This window comes from Nicotiana attenuata, unplaced genomic scaffold (genome assembly GCF_001879085.1).
Source record: "Nicotiana attenuata strain UT unplaced genomic scaffold, NIATTr2, whole genome shotgun sequence".
In the NCBI taxonomy this organism is placed as follows: Eukaryota; Viridiplantae; Streptophyta; class Magnoliopsida; order Solanales; family Solanaceae; genus Nicotiana; species Nicotiana attenuata.
Window position 1 is genome coordinate 149,146 of NW_017670506.1, and position 14,552 is coordinate 163,697.

The 14,552-nt window shown below is 40.4% G+C and overlaps 1 pseudogene; it reads left to right on the forward strand.

Moving 5' to 3' along the window:
- The first annotated feature begins 8,418 nt into the window (after positions 1-8,418).
- LOC109240338 lies at positions 8,419-9,806 on the forward strand (annotated as a pseudogene).
- Positions 9,807-14,552: the final 4,746 nt, after the last annotated feature.

The following is a 14,552-nucleotide window of genomic DNA, read 5'->3' on the forward strand; positions in this document are numbered from 1 at the left end:
GTCCGGTGCTAAGGGTTCCACAGGCACCGGTTCCTTACCCTCTCCTTGTGTATCAACATCTTCCCCCTAAGACCCATTTGTTTCAGACATACCCTCATAGCCCCCAACCCGACTTCCCTCAGCATCTATTGACAATATATTTTCTATAGCCTCTTGTTCTTGCAACTCCAAAGTAAATTCAGAAGGCATAGAAAAGGCATTACCTGTAGAATCAGCAATATTTAAATCAATGCCTGGGGTAAACGTCTCATGACGATTCTTTCAATGGTGGACTTAAGATTTCTTGACTTTCTTCTTCTGCCACTGTATCTTCTTCGCCCATTTTTTTCGACGAGATAGAATGAGAGGTTACAACCACAAATTTCTTGGGAATCGAGGTTTTGCGACTCCGATGAGAACCAGAACTCGACTGGGTCGGAGAGGTAGGTGGTTGAGACTCTGGCTTAGGGTTTGGACTGGTCAGAGTGGGGTGTTTGGGCTCTATCACTAGTGTTTCAACGGGTGAAGGCACAATGGGGACAATGCTTGGAATATTTTGGGTTTCCTGAGTCTCAGACATGATGGAGTGTAGTGAGTTCAAGAAGAAGGTGTTTGGTTTTGAAGAAGGAAAAAGGGGAATTTGGATTGTTGACATGAACAGTTATGAAAAGGACTATGAGAGGATTTACTTAATAAGGGTGAGGGACCGGTTAGGAACGAGTATCGCTTTTGGGTCGTCAAATCGCTTCATAATGGGTGAGATGCTTGGGTTCAAAAAGCGGGAAAGAGAGAAATTGAAAATTTAATGACGTGGCATTGTTTTAGCCGTTTAAAAATTGTGCATGAGAGGACAAAGGAACTACTAACCTGTGTCAAGGGAACCAGGTTCCCTGACAGCTTTTGCAATTGTACGCCTCATCCTTTGACCAAAGTGCAATGCATTAGCTACTTGTTTGCTCTGTAATCGTCATGCGTGTCTACCTATAACGGTATAGAGATGAGTTAAACTTTTCCAGAAAATACTTTTTCTATTCATTTCTTTCATAGCCAATCATCAAGGGACCAGGTCCCTAACTAGCTTTCATCAACCCTAGTGCCAAGCGATTTCTTTCGAAGTGCTCTCTGCTCAATGCTTTGGTGAAGATATCTGCAATTTGATCTTATGTGCTGCAGAACTTCATGCAGATAGGTCCTTTCTCAATATTGTCTCTGAGGAAGTGATGTCGCACATCAATATGGTTTGTTCTCTTACGTTGAACTGGAATTTTTGCCATGTTGAGAGCACTAGTGTTGTCACATAGTAAGGGCACACAGTAAGAAAACACACCAAATCTTCTAGCTGCTGCTTGATCCACAACAGTTGAGCACAGCAAGAGGCAGCTGCCACATACTCAGCTTCAGTAGTTGGAAAGGCTACTGAGTTTTGTTTTCTTTTGCCCCATGAGATTAGACATGAACACATGAAATGTTCCATTCCATAAGTGCTTATCCTATCCACCAGATAACCTGCACAGTCAGTATTAGCATACCCTATTAAGTCAAAGTTATCTCCTGAGGGATAGTAGAGAACTAGGTCCTGCGTTCCTTTGAGATACCTTAGAATTCTCTTTGTAGCCTTCAAATGAGACTCCTTTGGATTAGATTGAAATATGGCACAGAGTCCCACACTGAAAACAATGTCTGGTCTACTTGCTGTGAGATACAGGAGTGACCCAATAATGCCTCTGTACATGGTCTTGTTTACAGGAGAACTAGGTTTATCCATATCCAGGCGAGTGGCAGTGGCAATATGTGTATTAATGATCTTTGAACTCTCCATCTCAAATCTCTTCAGAAGCTCTTTGATGTACTTATTGACTTATCATAGTGCCCTTAGGAGTTTGCTTGACTTGTAGACCCAAGAAGAAATTCAATTCCCCCATCATGATTATTTCAAACTCACTTCCCATATGTTTTGCAAATTCCTCACACAAAGAATCATTTGTTGCTCCGAAGATAATGTTATCAACATAACTTGCACTATGAGAAGGTTCCTCCCCCGTTTCTTCAGAAATAGAGTGTTGTCAATTTTCCCTCTTGTATGCCATTTTCTGGAAGAAACTTGGACAACCTTTCATACCATGCACGAGGAGCCTGCTTCAGTCCATATAATGCCTTGTCAAGTTTAAACACGTGCTCAGGATGCTCATGGCACTCGAACCCAAGCGGTTGCTTGACGGGAACTTCTTCTTTCAGAAAGCCATTTAGAAATGCACTCTTGACATCCATTTGAAATAATTTGAATTCCATATGAGATGCAAAGGCAATAAGGATTCTAATGGCCTCCATTCTAGCAACTGAAGCAAAAGTTTCATCATAGTCAATTCCTTCTTCTTGATTGTACCCTTGAACTACTAGCCTTGCCTTATTTCTTGTGGTGTTTCCAAACTCATCAAGCTTGTTTCTAAATACCCACCTGGTTCCTATGACAGTTCTGTCAGCAGGTCGAGGAACCAGGTGCCATACATTGTTCCTCTCAAATTTATGAAGTTCATCTTGCATAGCCATAATACAGTCAGCATCTTTCAATGCTTCCTTGATATTTTTAGGCTCAATTTGAGAAAGAAATGCTGAGAAGGCAAGTGAATTTCTTGACTTTGATTTGGTTTGAATTCCTAAGTCGAGAGGAGTGATCACATTTTGAAGAGGGTGTGAGCTTTTGTGCTTCTAGTTGGACACCTGCATCTCATTGTGAGAGGATCCAGGTTCTTCTGGATGTGATCCATATGTCCTTTTTCTCAACTCAGTAGCTGGAGTTCCATGTACATCATCCACAACTCTGTTTTCTGCTTTATTTATCGTGATTGAGGGACCAGGTTCCTCTGTGTCAGTTGGAGATTCAGTTGTGCCATTGTCATTTGATTCCTTGACCTGACTCATCATATTATCCTTTCCATTTGCCATATCAATGACTTCACCTGGGACATTTGATGGCTCTCCATCTTGATCAGCCTTATCGTGTGCAGCTCTTCCGGTATGGTGATGTGTTTTGTCTAAGATCACATGTATGCTTTCCTCAACAGATTGAGTTCTTTTGTTGTATACCTTGTAGGCTTTGCTTTGTGATGAATATCCAAGAAATATTCCTTCATCACTCTTGGCATCAAATTTTCCTCGAGCTTCCTTACCATTGTTGAGTACAAAGCATTTGCAACCAAATGTCCTCAAGTGTGTTAGCTTAGGTTTTCTCCCATTCAGTAATTCATATGGGGTTTTGTTCAGGAGGGACCAGATCATGCACCCATTCACTAAGTAGCATACAGTGTTGACTGCTTCTGCCTAGAAACCCTTTGCGAGACCACTGTCAATCAGCATTGTTCTGGCCATGTCTTCAAGTGTCCTATTTTTCCTCTCCACAACACCTTTTTGTTGAGGTGTTCTTGGAGCTGAAAAATTGTGACTTATACCATTTTTAGCACAAAACTCATCGAACTTTGCATTGTCGAATTCTGTACCATGATCAGATCTTATACTCACAACATTATAGCTCATATTTACTTGGATCTTCTTGACAAAAGCGACAAACACTAAAAAGGTCTCATCTTTGGTTCTGAGGAAAAAAGTCCATGTGAATCTGGAGTAGTCATCCACAATGATGAAAATATAGTTCTTTCCTCCTCTGCTTGGCACTCTCATAGGTCCACATAGATCCATATGGAGGAGATCAAGTGGACTTGAGATGCTTACTTTCTTTTTGGGTTTGAAAGAAGACCTGATCTGCTTTCCTTTTACGCATGCATCACACACTTTATGATCTTTGAAGCTTGACTTAGGCAATCCACGAACCAGGTCCTTCTTGACAAATTTGTTCAGCAATATAAAACTTGCATGGCCCAACCTTCTGTGCCACAGTTCAGCATCATCATCCACACCACTCAGACATGTGGGATCCCCATTATGCAGTGACTCAAAATCAGCGACATAAATGTTTTTGTATCTTTTTGCCATTAGGATCACATCACCAGTCGCAAGGTTTGTGACTGTGCAGATTTTTAACACAAATTCCACTTTGTTGCCTTTGTCGCAGATCTGAGAGACGCTCAGCAAACTGTACTTCAATCTATTCACGTAATACACATTTTTAATTGATTGAGTGAGAGACTTCCCAATTCTTCCTACTCCTAGAATGTATCCCCTTTTGCCATTGCCAAAGGATACACTCCTTGCAGGGATTTGAGTGAAAGGAAATCATTAGTGCTTCTAGTCATATGTTTTGAGCAGCCACTATCCATATAGCATCTTTGGCTTCTTCCCTTCACTGCTCCCTGCACAAGAGAATCAAGGATTATACTTAAGAACCTAAACAAGTTTGGGTCCCTTGTAATGAGGAAAAGGGTGAATCAAAGTTTCTTTTTGTCCAAGCATGCAATACACGTTTGATATATGAGGGACCGAGTTTTTTAGCAGTAGTTACTTTTTTAGCAAACACTTTGTTTTTCTGCTAGGACTGGAATATGGCTTTACATGTTTCCTTGAAATGTCCATTGTTACCACATTGAGTGCAGATCCAGTTATTAGGAATAGTAACGTACTTGCTATGTGGGTTGTAGGGAGTTTTTTAATTTTTGGAACCCGATTCCCTGTCTGTTCCCCCATTGTTCTACTACATAGCAGTGATTGCATCAGAGGACCAGGTCCATTTAAAAGATTTTTCTAGGTCATTATTCACTCTTCCTAGATCTTCCTGAAGTTGTCTATTTCTCTCAAGTTCAGCACAGACTAGATTTCACTGATTTTAGCTCATTTTCAAGCCTAATGTGTGCCTCATTTGCAAATTCCTTTCTTTTTTCCGTGTTCACATGCCTACTTTCCCTTCTTAGTTCCTCATTTGTTTCATTTAGGTCTACAACGACAACCAATATGTCATCTCTCTCATGCTCCCTATTTGCAATTCTCTCAGTCAAGATATCTTTTTCCTTTTCTAAACTCTGAATGGTCTCTTTTAGATCAACTACAACCACCACTAGATCATCTCTCTCGTGTTCTATTTCTCCTAGTTCCGTGGTTAGCGCATTTTTGTCATTAATGAGACTGTAATATGCATCAATTAAAATATTAGACAAGGATATAAGATTCTTTTGAGAATAGGATATCAAATTTCTTTGAACATCCAGAAAGTTTACCTCATCTTCATCGTCATCTTCCTCATCCTCATTAGATTTTGCCATTAGAGTAAAGATGGAATCATAATCAGCTGCTTCACTTTCTACTCATCATGGAGCTGTCACCTTGACCATCATCTTCTCCAGATTCGCTGGAAGAGTCTCCCCATACAGCAAGAGCTTGTTTCACAATATTGTTAGCGACGTCTTTTCTCTTGAATCTTTTGTAAGGAACCTGGTTCCTTTTGGCTACGTTGTCTGTATTGTGCTTGTACTGATCTTGTGTTTGATTAAATGTCATGACTTTTCGCAATTGTGACATAGATCATACCCTCTTGGCTTGCTTGAACTGCCCCTCGATACCTTCATTTCTATGAACCATTTTCTGAAATCTCTTTGTCAGATAGGCCATATCAGCATCCTCACCACCTGAGTCACTGTTATCTATCTTAAGGGCCAGGTTCTTCTCTCTTTTCGGCTCTTTTCTCTCATTGCCCTTCTTCTTCTTCTTCTTCTTCATTTTATAAGTTTTCATATTACCAATAAGTTCATCGATGCTCAGCTTCTGCAAATCCTTTGCCTCTGTGATGGCGTTTATCTTGCTTTCCCATGAACCAAGTAATACACTAAGTATTTTCCTAACAAGTTTGTTCCTGGGAATGATTTCTCCCAGTGAGTGAAGCTCATTGATGATAGAGGTAAAGCGAGTGTGCATGTCCTGAATGGACTCATCGTCCTTTATTCTGAAGGGCTCATACTCAGTTGTCAGCATGTAGATCTTCGATTGCTTGACTTGAGTTGTCCCTTCATGTGCTGTCTGAAGAGCTTCCCAGATCTCCTTAGCACTCTGACAAGCTGAGATGCGGTTGCATTCATCTGGTCTGATACCACAGACAAGAATCTTCTTTGCCCTGAAATTCTTCTCAATACCCTTTCTATCAGCATAGTCGTACTCTTTACTCGTTTTTGGGACGTAGCTGTTCCTTCGCCAACAGTTTTCATGAGAACAAAAGGTCCATCACAGATTACATCCCACAACTCTGAGTCCTCCACCATAATGAAATCATGCATTCTTATTTTCCACCAACCATAGTATTGACCGTTGAATTTAGGTGGTCTATACGTCGATTGTCCTTCCTCGAAGTTTGGTGGAGCAGCCATGATGAAGATCCTTTCTAGGTGTTAACCTTTTAGAAAGAACCTGCTCTGATACCAATTGATAGAAACTAAGGGTCCACCAGACTATATATAGAACTGAGTTCTCTATTAGTTCCTACCTAACACACACACACTGCAGTAAGTAAATGACACAATAGAGTTTTACGTGGAAAACTCCCAGCTCACAGGATTAAAAACCACGACCGACCCTTGTAGGATTTCAACTTCACGACTGAGCAAACTTCAGATTACAACTTATTTTAACCTAGGAATTAACCTCTTAATCCTCACTAACTTGTAACCACTATATTACAAGCCACTTTGTAATGACTCTATTACAAAGGTTTACAACTCGACTAACTCTAGCCAATACACAAACATTAAGGTTTATGATTAACACAAGTTTCCTACACAATGATTCTAACTAAGCTAAGCAGGAGTTACAAGTAAAGTGAGTTAACAAAGGTGCAACACAACTAAGGACATGTAATGACTCATATAGGAAACTGGTCCTTCGTGATGTTGTTCTTTGTTTTTGATGCCCTTGAGAATCACTTGCAAGATTGACACAGACTTGAGAGAATGCTTGATAGATTTTTGAATGTTCAAGTCATTTTGTTTTACCTTTGCTTGATGTTAATATTTCATTTATGACATCACTTGAATGACACAAGCATGTTAGGTAAAAGGCATTCCCCAAAAAGTTGACTGTTGCACTGTTCTTGCACTGTTGCGTGTGCAGGCAACAACTTACAGCTGGGAAGAGTTGACTTGTACAGTCAACAAGGGAACTAATGACCATCTGTTCCCTCTCTTGTTCCTTTGGCTCTGAAGAGTTGAACCATGTTCCTCACTTGAGATTTGTTGATCTTAAGTACCTTGAGGATGTGTAACAGGTTCCTTTTCTGGTTCTTAACATTAAGTTTGTTAGATCATCAAAACATAACAGGGATACATATAACCTATCAATTTCATCCTTTTTGATGTCTAATTGAAGTTCCCCGTAAGAACCAAAATGACATACACATTTCGTGTATTCCCCCTGAATCTGTTCCCCATCTTGTTCCCCTCAATTATTTTCCCCCCTTTTGGCATCTTAAAAAGATCAACAGCAAGTATTAAGCAAAAAGAAGTCTAGCTTAGTTAACTCATGCCACATGTGTGCACACAATCATGACTAAAAATAGGGCAGAAGAGCAAGGCATACACAACAAAAGGACGAAACTTTCATTAATTTTGGATAATTGAGCAGGGAGCAGTTCCGTTATTATCAACACATCCACAAAATAAAAACAACAAAAAATGTACCATTCATAAACATCATAGGACTAAAAACAGAGAACAGACACTAAGAGCTTGACGCTGGGAAGGGAACAATTTTTAGGGAGCACTGGAGGGAGAAGGCCCAGATGAAGAGGCAAGGGTTCTAAGAAGGATGTCCATTTGAGCATTAGCTGACACTTGCTCGTTGAGCAGTCTCTCCTTCAGGTCCTCAACCTGTTTCCTGAGGGCAACATTTTCTAGTCAGACGGGCAACCTCTGTGCTTTGAGAGCTGCTGGAACCAGGTGCCTCCTAAACCTGACTTAGCTGACCTTCGAGAATGGTATTTCTTGCTTTCACCTTCCTTATCTTCTTAGTGGCACTATTCTGAGTGTTGATCAGCTGAGAGATAGTAGAATTGCTGTCGAGCCCTCCACTTCTGTCAATGCACCCACACTTTTCCAGGGTGGTCTTGGAGAAGGTTTGCTTGCGAGTTCCCACCTTAGCTTTTTCCAAAGGGTCTTTGAAAAATTCAAACACTTTAGTGAGGATGACCCGTAAGGCAGCCCATGATTGCCATCCTTGAAATCTGCCACCTTCTCCATGTGTTCTATCATAAGACCAGGCAGATTGATAGTGGTGTAGCAATCCAGTGCTTCCATTAGAACAAGGTCTGCTCGTGAAGTAATAGATCGTCTTTCTGCGCGTGGGAGCAAAACTTTGTTCACATATTCAAACAGCAGTTGGTGCACTGAAAGGAGGGCCTTCTTGTGTACCAGTTCCCCTTGCTGTATAGCCTTATCCTTCACTATAGCATTCCTGAAGTTGGACGAGCAGGTTCCCTCTACGGTGGACATTCCCTCAGTAGGCACACCCAAAATGGTTCCCAGTACAGTTATGTCCATCACAAAATCAACCCCATTCACTTTCAGACAAATATTATCATGCTCATTTGTTCCGGCAAAAACGGCCACTGTTGAGGAAATTCGTAGGGCACAACGGGCGAAGGGGCCGGCCACCATGTTGGCCATCGAAATAGCCACTCCTTCCAATTGTTTTGATCAATTTACCTGTCCTGAATATTTTTTCCGTGTCACTAACAGTGAGCATAAAACTAAGCTTAAGGAGAAGTTTAAGCGTATGTGTAAGATATTCCAATTTACTTTCCTTTTGTAGTACGATCCATTTTAATTAGTTTTCTGTTTTCTTCATTTCACAATTTCAATTATTCGAGGTGTTTTTCAGTAAAGATTATGCCTTTTCCTTATCCTAATTATGTTGGGTGGTGTTGGACGTTAATGTTGGTTCACATTTTTCATATGTTGTAGGTGATGGATCAATGATTTAAAAGAGGTATTTACACTTAACAGAGGAAGTCTTAAAAAAGAATCCTAATATTTGTGAATACAAAGCATCTTCCATTGATGCTAGGCAAGAAATTGCTATTGTTGAAGTACCAAAACTTGGCCAGAAAGCTGCAGAAAATGCCATCAAAGAATGGGGCCAGTCCAAGTCCAAGATGATCCATTTGGTGTTTTGCACCACTACTAGTGTAGAGATTCCTGGTGCTGACTATCAACAAGGTTGTTTTGGTGGTGGCGCTGCTCTACGATTGGCCAAAGACTTGGCCGAGAATAACAAGGGTGCTCGCGTCCTTGTTGTTTGCTCAAAAATCACTGTGCTCAGCTTTCATGCCCCAAGTGACACCGAGTTAGATGTTTTGGTTGGGCAAGCTCTCTTCAGTGATGGGGCATCAACTGTCATTGTTGGTTCAGATCCAATCCTACCTGTGGAAAGGCCTTTGTTTGAGGTTGTATTCGCAATTCAAACTCTTCTCCCAGATAGTGGACATGCAATCTATGGTAACCTCTGTGAGGCTGGGCTAGTAACCCATATACATAAGGATGTTCCAATACTAATCTCAAAAGACATTGAGAAGATCATAGAGGAAGTATTCCGGCCTTTGGGTATTTAAGATTGGAACTCAATCTTTTGGGTAGCTCATGCGGGTGGACGTGCAATTTTGGATCAAATTGAAGTAATGTTGGGCCTAAGGCCTGAAAAACTCAGGGCTGCAAGGCATTTCATGAGTGAATATGGGAACATGGGCAGTGCTTGTGTTCTATTTTTTTTTAGATGAGATGAGGAAATCCTCTATCAAGGAAGGGTTAGGTACCACTGGTGAAGGGCTGGAGTGGGGCGCGCTTTGTGGTTTTGGACCTGGACTAACAATTGAGACAATTGTCTTTCATAGTATCTCTATTTAAATTGGGTTTTTATTGTGATCCGATTCAAGTTTAAATTGTTTATTTTCTATAAATTTCGTTTGTTGCTATGATGTATTTTTATGCACCAGTTGTATAGTTTCATGAAAAATCTAACGCGCACGCTATTCTGACAAAGGAATGGCCTCTCCTAGCTGAATCTGCTGCTGCATCTGTCTTTCCACAAATGCCAACATATCATACTCGGCGTTAGAGGTGGCAAAATGGTTAAAAGAAGACAGTAAATGACCTTTGCCATAATCCTAACTTCTGAATCACTTTAGTCACCATATTAATTAGTTTAATATTAATGTATTGTGTTTCTCCTGATAAATATATGCATTCCAAGATACTGAAATGGGAAAATTTTCCTCTTGAAATTCAAATATTCAACCATTTTATTCACTCTTCTAGGAGAAGTTTTGGGATGCATCAGTGTTTACCTCAAAAATACGAGTAACAATTATACTTGTTTATGGTTTTAAAGATACATGGTTTAATACAATACTAATTAATAACCAAGGAATCAAACGTATAAGTTAAGAAAATAAGTTGAATCAAACTAGTGCTTAAGCCAATCTTAACCTCGAGCTGTAATGGCCTCGAGGTAGGTCCACAAGAACAGTAAAATAAAGACAATAAAGTTAAGAGACAATTCTGATGAGTAATGAGCAAGAAAGTAAGAGAGTATATTCTTTTGCCAATGATTGATGATGGTTACAAATTATTGGGGTCCCCTTTATATAGTAGGGGAACCCAAAATAAGGTATATTTTTATTTACAGTAAGGAATCTTATTAGGACAACTGTCTAACCACCTAGTGATCAAAGCCAACTCTGCACTACTATTGAGTAGCGAGAGAGGTCGAAGCAGATTTTATCCGATTTAGGGTCGGGATCGATTTTCACAGGGAGCTAGATATTGTAGTTGGGTGTCTATCTAAAGTGGAGTTATGTATTTGCTCCAAATTGCACTTCTACACACTTTTGATTTTAATTATGATTCTAATTTTATAAAACTACGATGCTCAATTAAACTAAAATAAGCTAGGATTAAACTATTGCGAGTTGTTCAAATGATTAAAAGGCACTAGGGTAGTGGCTTTCGCCTAGGTGGTCAATTGACGGATTCTTGAGTCTAAAGCTAGATTGTCACATTTGGGGAGTATGATATAACCATTGCTCGATTCTACTCACTCTATACCTCTCGGTAGTTCGAGTGATTTTGCCCGAATTGACTTTCTCAAGACCAATTGGGTATGCAAATTTGCACAAGCAACTAAGGTTCAAGTCGGGTATTACGATCTCTCGGTTTAACCCTTTAATTGGGTCTATCAATACTCTTGATTACGCCCCAATTCCTTGTTGGACTAATTTTAGAGACTTAGGCTCTCTTTCTCAAGAAGAACCAAAGTCAACTAAACACAAACTAGTGTTTGCAACCACTAATTTAGCAATTAAACATGAAATTAGCCCAAATATCAAACACCCATAGTCAATCAAGCCCTAAAACTCAAGACCCATCAATTACCCACACTAGGGTTGAGCCACAACCCTAGCTGATGGGTCTAGCTACTCATAATTAGAGAGAAAAATAAAGAAATAGATGAAGATAAACTCATAATAATTAATTACTAAAAAGAACTTGAAGATTCAATGGTGAAATTAAGCTAAAATTACTAGAAATAGCAAAATAACCCAAGTCACGAGCGCAACTCTACGTACCAAACTATCTGATCTTCTAAAAATGGTAAAAGAAGCTATTTATACTAAGCTGACAAATCTGGACAAAAATACCCCTGCGGGGTTAGTGCGGACTGCACAAAATCACGTGCGGCCGCACTAGGGCTCTGAACTTGAATAAACGGCTCTCTGAACTTGGGCAATGCGGACCGCACATAATCGAGTGCGGCCGCGGTGGCTTCTAGTGCGGTCCGCATGAAATGGAGCGCGGACCGCATTGGGCTTCAAACTTGGACTTGGCAACTCTCTGAACCTTCTCTCTGCGGACCGCACTAAATCGAGTGCGGCCGCATTGATCCTAGTGCGGACTGCACAAAACCTCGTGCGGCCGCATTGCCTTTTTGCCTGAATAGCAGCCTCTCTGAACCTCACTTGTGCGGACCGCACAGAATGGTGTGCGGCCGCACTGGCCCTGTTTTGCCTGAGCTTTGTCTTGTCTTGGTACTTGTGCAAGTTTCACTCCTTTTTGAGCTGATCTTTGACACCTTGTCACCTTGTTGATCAAACCTGCAATCAAGCACAACTTGTGAGCCTTTGGGACTATTTTGTACACATTTCTAATCAAAACTTGAGCATGAAGGAGTGTAAAATGCATCATATTCCCTAGTTATCAACTCCCCCAAACTTAAGCTTTTGCTTGTCCTCAAGCAAACAAAATAAGACCCACCCCTTAAGAGAAAATCCAAGAAAATTCAGTTATCCAAAAGTGACCTCATCTAGCATCAATAGGGACTAACAATTGTCCTCAACACAAATGAATCATTAACAGCATTTACTCTTTTAAGCACCATGGTTTAAGTGCGACACAAGAGCATCAAGAGTTGACTCAACACATCAAAGAACTCTTTCTATTACTTTACTCATTGTGGAACCCAAACTCACACATCCTCATCTTTCCCTAAGCAAACCTCACCTTTAGAATAGTGGCACTCATAACGAGGTTAATGGAAATTCACTCATCTCTCAACAAGAAAAGTCACAAGTCCAGCTCTAAGTACCATATGCTTGCCCCTTATGTGAGTCACCACTAATGTAAGCTTCATTCAACTAGAGATCATATAGGGCTTTTGTGGAGACATAGTGAAGGCTTTTGGTTCCGGGTAGGCAATGTTTGGTCTAAGTAGGTTTCATCTTCCCTTAAGCACTTCTTTTGTTTCATTTTGGCACAAATTCACTTGACTTTTTGAGTCTTTTCACTTCTTTCAAGGGGTTAGAGAGACACACTGTCACTCTTTCTTATACATTTCAAATCTTTTCTCCTTTCTCAATTTTCCACACCTTTCATTCTTTGCTTTTCTTGAATCCCTTTTATTCATTTCCACATTGAGTATTCTTTTTGTCTTTTTGCTTTTCTTTCTTTTTCATTGCCTTTCCTTTTCTTCATTTTGTACCTTTTTACCACTTTGTTGCAATCCTCGTCTCTCCCCCCAAACTTATACTTTTGCCATGTGCTAAGGAAAGATCGGGTGCCAAGAGAGGGTATCTTTTAGAACGGGTAAAGGCTTGTATCATGGTTCTTGAAGGAAAAAGGTTTAAGGCTCAAAAGGGTTGACTAGGGATTTTATCTTTGGTAGGCTATGGAAGTGTTCAAGCTATCATTTGGATCAAGGAGAGCCTATAATCATGTCTCAAGTCAAAATTCACTTAGGATTTCGCCTCAACAAACATTCAGGGCAAGTTCTAGACCAATGGCTCGGGACTTGGACTTGCAATGCAATTTCTCACCACACACGCTATGGGATTGCTAAAGACACAGAGTCGGGGGCCCACAACGACCTTAGATAAGATTTGAGCACACAATGGTCCCGAAAAACCACTTGATGATTATCGGTCAACACAAGAGTCTCAAGGTCACGACTTTCACCATCCTAAACACAACAATTTGTTTTTGACCATGAGATCAAAGGCAAATGTGCTAGGCCCAAGTGAAGCTTTGCTTGAGGCACCCTTAACCACTAACTACTAAAAACAAAAAGAAAAACGGACTCAAACCCTTAAGAAGGTTGTCACGCCATCTATCATTGGGAAGAGCCACCCGGTTCACACAAATTCCACCTTTGGAAAGAACCGTGGCATTAAGAAAACCAAAGGCTTATTGCAAACGTTCAAAACAATAAGCTACGAACATAACTAAGAAGCTACGGAAAAGAAAAAATGCGGAAAATAGAATGAATATTCACAAGAGGGGTTTTTTTAATCGAATATACAATACGGGGATGAATATATAAAATGTAACATAACTTTTATATACAGACCCAAAGTGAAAAGTACGAAAAATGTAATGAAGTACCAAAATTATATACATACCAAAGATGAAAAATAAAGAAAGCATAAAATTTGTTAAATATATACAATCATCCATATCAATTCAAAGTAGGGCCTAACTCCCCCAAACTTAAGCTTTTGCTTGTCCTCAAGCAAACAAAATAAGACCCACCCCTTAAGAGAAAATCCAAGAAAATTTAGCTATCCTAAAGTGACCTCATCTAGCATCAATTGGGACTAACAATTGCCCTCAATACAAATGAATCATTAACAACATTTACTCTTTCAAACACCATGGATTAAGTGCGACACAAGAGCATCAAGAGTTGACTCGACACATCAAAGAACTCTTTCTATTACTTTGGTCATTGTGAAACCCAAACTGGATGACTGCATCATCTGCACGGGGAATCACCCTCTGCCTCTTGGGAGGTCTCTCTGACTGCACTGGCTGGGGATGGGCTGCTGGCACAGGGTTATGGAACAATAAATCCAAAGGCAGATGATCTGCCTTCAACCTGTCAACCTCAACCCTCAACTCCTTCACGGACTCCTTTGACGCCCGAGTCTTTCTCATCTTCTTGGCCTCCATAGCAAGGTCCTTGAGAGCTTTCCCATGAGCATCCACAGCTTCCGTAAGCTTTCTCTGAGTATCAAGGATTTTTTGTCTGATTTTCCTAGAATCTCTTGTAGGGCATCCTCAATAGACTAGTGGACCGTCGCGGTACGGGCTGGAGGTGCC